This window comes from Odocoileus virginianus, chromosome 4, assembly GCF_023699985.2.
Source record: "Odocoileus virginianus isolate 20LAN1187 ecotype Illinois chromosome 4, Ovbor_1.2, whole genome shotgun sequence".
Taxonomy (NCBI): domain Eukaryota; kingdom Metazoa; phylum Chordata; class Mammalia; order Artiodactyla; family Cervidae; genus Odocoileus; species Odocoileus virginianus.
Genome location: NC_069677.1, coordinates 68,752,821 through 68,759,690, shown reverse-complemented (window position 1 = coordinate 68,759,690; position 6,870 = coordinate 68,752,821).

Sequence of the window (6,870 nt, the reverse complement as noted above, 5' to 3'; positions counted from 1 at the left end):
TCATCCAGTCCAGCATTTCACATGATATACTCTGCACATAAGTTAAATAAGCAGGGTAACAATATACAACCTTGATGTACTCCTTTTCCTATTTGGAACCAGTCTGTTGTTCATGTCCAGTTCTGACTGTTGCTTCTTGCTCTGCATACAGATTTCTCAGGAGGCAGGTCAGGTGGTCTGGTATTCCCATCTCTTTTGGAATTTTCCACAGTTTGTTGTGATCCACACAGTCAAAGGCTTTGGTGTAGTCAATAAAGCAGAAATAGATGTTTTTCTGGAACTCTCTTGCTTTTTCGATGAGCCAGCAGATGTTGGCAATTTGATCTCTGGTTCCTCTGTGTTTTCTAAATCCAGTTTGAACATCTGGAGGTTCATGGTTCATGTACTGTTGAAGCCTGGCTTGGAGAATTTTGAGCATTACTTTGCTAGCATGTGAGATGAGTGCAACTGTACAGTAGTTTCAGCATTCTTTGGGATTGCCTTTCTTTGGGATTGGAATGAAAAATGACCTTTTCCAGTCCTGTGGCCACTGCTGAGGATCCAGACTTAAAATTATGACACATGCTACGACATGGATGAATCTTGAACACATTATGCTAAATAAAATAAGCCAGTCACAAAAGGATAAATATTATAAGACTTCACTTTATATGAGGTACCCAGAGTAGTTAAATCAATAGACACAGAAAGTAGAATGATGGTTGCCAGGAGCTGCAGGGACTGAGGAATGGGCAGTTACTATTTGACCAGTATAGAGTTTTAGTTGGGAAGATGAAAAAAGTCTGAAGATAGATGGTGAGAATTGTTGTACAACAATGTTAATGTATTAAAAGTCACTGAACTCTACACTTCAAAATGGTAAATTTTATGTTACGGAAATAATTTACCACAATAAAAAAAAGAGGGGAAAAAATCAACCAGCAATGAATAATGAGAAACTGAAACAGAATATACATTTACAATACCATCAAAAAAATACTTAAGAGATAAAACTGATGAAACATGTGGAAAATCAGTGTACCCCAAATTATGAAACACTGTTGAAAAAAGTTAAGGAAAAACCTAAACAAATGGAGAGATATCACATTCATGGATCAGAATATTCAGTATTATTAAGATGCCAGTTCTCCCCAAATGGAAATACATATACAATAAAATCTCATCAGGCTTTCTTTGTAGAAATCAACAATAGAATTAGAAAATTCACATGGAAATGTAAAGGATCTCAAATACCCAACACAAATAAGGAAAGACACTACATAATGATCAAGGGATCAATTCAATAAGAAAATTTAAGAATTGTAAATATATATGCACCCAACATAGAAGCACCTCAATATATAAGGTAAATATTAATAGCCATAAAAAGGGAAATCAATAGTAACACAGTAATGGTGGGGGACTTGAACACTCCAGTTATACCAATGGATAGATCATGCAGACAGAAAATCAGTAAGGAAATACAAGCTGTAAATGATACATTAGACCAAATGAACTTTATATTTTTATATTTACAGGGCATTCCATCTGAAAGCAGCAGAATATACTTTCTTCAAGCACATATGGAACATTCTCCAGCACTGATCACATCTTGGACCATAAATTAAGCCTCAGTAAATTAAGAAAACTGAAATCATATCAAGCATCTTTTCCGACCACAACATTCTATTTATTACAGGTAAAACAACAACAACAACAACAACAACTGTAAAACACACAAATACAATAGATTGTACTGTAGCAATTCAATCTCACCTCACCTCAAGAAAAAAGAAAAATCTCAAACAACCTAACCTGGACTTCCCTGATGGTACAGTGGATGAGAACCTGCCTGCCAATGCAGGGGATGTAGGTTTGATCCCTAGTCTGGGAAGATTCCACATGCTATGGAGAAAATAAGCCTGTGCACCACAACTTCTGAGCCCACTTGCTTCAACTACTGAAGCCCATGCGCCTAGAGCCTGTGCTCCTCAACAAGAGAAACCACCACAATGAGAAGCCATCACATGAGAAGCCCTTGCACCATGAAGAAGAGTAGCCCCCACTTGCCATACCTAGAGAAAGCCCACCTGCAGCAAGGAAGACCAAGTGTAACCAAAAATAAATAAACAACAGGGACTTCCCTGGTGGTACACTGGATAAGAATCCACTTGCCAATGCAGGGGACACAGATTTGATCCCTGGTCCAGGAAGATTCCACATGCTGCAGAGCAACTAAGTCCATGCACCACAATTACTGAGCCCATACTCTAGACCCCACAAGCCACAATTATTGAGAAACACGCTGCAACTATTGAAGCCCATGTGCCTAAAGCCCATGTATCACAATGAAGAACAGTCCCTGCTTGCCACAAATAGAGAAAGCCCACATGCAGCAATGAAGACACAATGCAACCAATAATAAATAAAATTATTTTTTTAAAAACCCTAACCTTATACCTAAGGCAACTAGAGAAAGAACAAACAAAACCCAAAGTCGGTAGAAGGAAAGAAGTCATAAAGATCAGAGCAGAAGTAAATGAATTAGAGATGAAGAAAGCAATAGAAAAGATCATTGACAGTAAAAGCTGGTTCTTTGAAAAGATAAAAGTTGATAAGCCTGTAGCTAGATTCATCATAAAAAAGGGGGTGGGAGGAAAGCTCAAATCAATAAAATTAGAAATGAAAAAGAAGCTACAACTGATACCAAAGAATTACAAAGGATCATAAGAAACTACTACAAGAAATTATATGCCGATAAAATGGACTATCTGGAAGAAATGGAAAAATTCTTAGAAAGGTACAAACTTTCAAGGCTGAACCAGGAAGAAACAGAAAATATGAACAGGCCAATAACAGGTACTGAAATTGAAATAACAAAAAAAATAGTCCAGGACCAGATGGTTTCACAGGCAAATTCTATCAAACATTTAGAAAAGAGTGAACATCTATCCTCCTGAAACTTCCAAAAACTGCAGAGGAAGGAAGCTCATTTCACTATTACCCTGAAACAAAAACTAGACAACATACCACCAAAAAAAAAAAAAAAAAAAATTACAGACCAGTATCACTGATGAACACAGATACAAAAATCCTCAAAATACTAGCAAACTCAATCCAACAACACATTAAAAGGATCATACATCACGATCAAGTGAGATTTATCCCAGGGATGCAAACATATGCAAACCAATATGATACAACGCATTAACAAACTGAAGAATAAAAACATGATCATCTCAACATATGCAGAAAAAACTTCTGACAAAACTCAGCACCCATTTATGACAACAAAAGAAAACTGTCCAGAAGGTGGGCATAGAGGGAAATTATCTCAACATAATAAAAGGCCATATACAACAAACCCACAGTTAACATCATTCTCAAGAGAGAAAAACTTGGTTTTTCTAAGAACAGGAAGAAGAAAAAGATGTCCACTCTCACCACTTTAATTCACATAATTTTCAAAGTTCTAGCCACAGCTTTCTGAGAAGAAAAATAAAAGGAAACCTAATTGAAAAAGAAGAAGTAAAACTATCATTGTTTGCAAATGACATGATACTACCCAGAGACAATACTAAAGATGCTACCAGAAAACTACTAGAGCTCAATGAATGTTGTAAAGTTGCAGGATACAAAATGAACACACAGAAATTTCTTACATTCCTATACACTAACAACAAAAAATCAGAGAAATTAAGGAAATGATTCCATTTACTATTGCATCAAAAAGAATAAAATACTGAAGAATAAACCTACCTAAGGAGGCAAAAGACCTGTACTCAGAAAACTATAAAATGCTGATGAAAGAAATCAAAGATGACACAAACAGATGGAGAGATATACTATGTTCTTGGATTGAAAGAATATAGTCAAAATGACTATACAATTCAAGGCAATCTACAGATTCAATGCAACACCTATCAAATTACCAATGGCATCCTTCACAGAATTAGAACACAAAATTTTTACAATTTATATGGAAACATAAAAGACCCTGAATAGCCAAAGCAATCTTGAGAAAGAAAAACAGAGCTAGAGGAAATCAGGCTCCCTGACTTCAGACTGTACTACAAAGCTACAGTAATCCAAACAGTATGGAACTGGCACAAAAACAAAAATATAGATCCATGGGACAGGATAAAAGTCCAGAGATAAACATATACACCTATGGTCACCTAATCTATGACAAAGGAGGCAAAAATATACAAGGGAGAAAAGACAGTCTTTTCAATAAATGTAATAGGAAAACTGGACTGCTACATATGAAAGAATGAAATTAGGGGACTCAGGTTCAATCCCTGGACAGGGAACTAGATCCCACATACCACCACTATGACCTGGCATAGTGACCTGATCATCAAAAGATCATGACCTGATCTTTTCAGGGTAAAGATACATTTTCAAGGAAAGAAATGAAATTAGGACACTAACACCATTTGTTGTTGTTCAGTCGCTAAGCTGTGTCCAATTCTTCACGACCCCATGGACTGCAGCATGCCAGGCTTCCCTGTCCTTCACTAGCTCTGGGATTCTTCTCAAGCTCATGTCCACTGAGTCAGTGATGCTATCTAACCATCTTACCCTCTGCTGCCCTCTTCACTGTTTGCCTTCAATTTTCCCAGCATCAGGGTCTTTTCCAGTGAGTTGGTGCTTCGCATCAGGTGGCCAAAGCACTGGAACTTCAGTTTTACCATCAGTCCTTCCACTGAGTATTCAGGGTTGATATCCTTTAGGATTGACTGGTTTGATCTAACTAACACCCCACACAAAAATAAACTTGAAATGGAGTAAAGATCTAAATGTAAGGCAGGATGCTATAAAACTCTTAGAGGAAAACAAAGGCAGAACACTTTCTAACATAAATCACATAAGTATCTTTTTTGATTCAACTCCTAGAGTAATGAAAATAAAAACAAAAATAAACAAATTGGACATAATTAAACTTAATAAATTTTGCACAGCAAAGGAAATCATAAAACCAAAAGATAGCTGAAGGTGCAGGTTCAAGCCCTGATTAGGGAACTAAGATTCCACAAGCTACGTGAGATAAAGTATTTGCAAACCAAGCGACCAAGAAGGGAGTAATTTACAAAACATATAGCTTATGCAAGCTCAATATCAAAAAAAGAAACAACCCAATCAAACAATGGGTGGAAGATCTAAATAGACATTTCTCCAAACACATACAGATGGCAAAAAGTACATGAAAATATGCTTAACATCACTTATTAGAGAAATGCAAATCAAAACTACAATGAGATAACATTTCATACCAATCACAATGGCCATCATCACCAAATCTACAGACAAATTAATAAATGCTGGAGAGGGTGTGGAGAAAAGGAACCTTCCTACACTGGTGCATGGGAATGCACACTGGTACAACCATTATGCATTGAAGGTATGAAGGTTCCTTCAAATATGCTTCAATGTGCATTGAAGGTATGAAGGTTCCATAATAGTATTAAGGTTCCTTCAAAAAATACAGAACTATCATATGATCCAGCAATCTCACTCTTGGGCATATATCCAGAGAAAACTACAATTTGAAAAGATACATGCACCCCAGTGTTCACTGCAGCACTGTTTACAATAGCCAAGACATGGAAGCAACCTAAATGTCCACTGACAAAGGAGTGGATAAAGAAGATGTGGTACTTACATACAATGGACTATTACTCAGCCATAAAAAACTAAATAATGCCACTTGCAGCAACATGGATCAACCTAGAGATTATCATACTGAGTAAAGTAAGTCAGACCACAAAAAGGTAAATATCATATCATACCATTTATATGTGGAATTTATAAACAAAAAAGGTTCAGATGAACTTATTTAAAAAACAGAAATAGAGTCACAGATGTAGAAAACAAATGTATACTTACTGCGGGGCGGGGGGAAGTGGAGTGGGTGGGGAGAAGGGATAAATTGGGAGACTGAGAATGATATATACACATGACTATATATAAAATAGATAACTAATTAAGGACCTTCAGTATAGCACAGGGAACTCTATTCAATACTTGCAATTACCTATAAGGGAAAAGAATCTGAAAAAGAGATACATGTAATATATAAATGATTTATTTTGCTATACATCTGAAACTAACACAACATTATAAATCCACTATACTCCAGTAAATTTTTTTTAGTAAATTTTAAAATGTTTTAAAAATTAAAAAGCCAACATGATATTGAAAAAGAACAAAAGCAGAACTCAGTGCCTAATTTCAGATTAACAGTAATCAAAGCAATGTGGTTCTAGTATAAAGAAAGATTTATATATCAATGGAGCAGGACAGTCCAAAAATAGACCCACACATACACTGATTCTCACCAAAGATACAAAGGCAATCTAGTGGAGAAAGGATAGTTTTTTTTAAACAAATAGTGGTGGAACAATTGGATATTGTAACCTTGGGCTATGAAAAGTTGTCTTTATATACAAATCAAAAACACAATCTATTTAAAAAAACAAAACTGACAGGGTGAACTTCATCAAAATCAAGTACTTATGCTCCTTCAAAGACACTGAGAGAATGAAGACAAGTCACAGGCAGCATCTTAAGAAGTTAACTATACACTTAACTCTTAGCAATTCTAGTCTTAGGTATCTACCAAAGAGAAAAAGAAAGCAGAAGGCCACAGAATAACACAGATTTTGTAAAAGTTTTATTTGTATTAGCCAGAAAGTGGAAACAAGTCTAATGTGCACCAACAGGACAATCAACAAACTGCAGAATATTCACACAACGTAATAATCTGTTGATACATCCAGCAACATGCATGAATCTTAAAATAATCATGTTGAGTGAAAGATGAACAATGATTTTGAGACAGGAAGACAAGAATACCATTTTAGAAAAGAACCAAGAAAATGGCCTTGA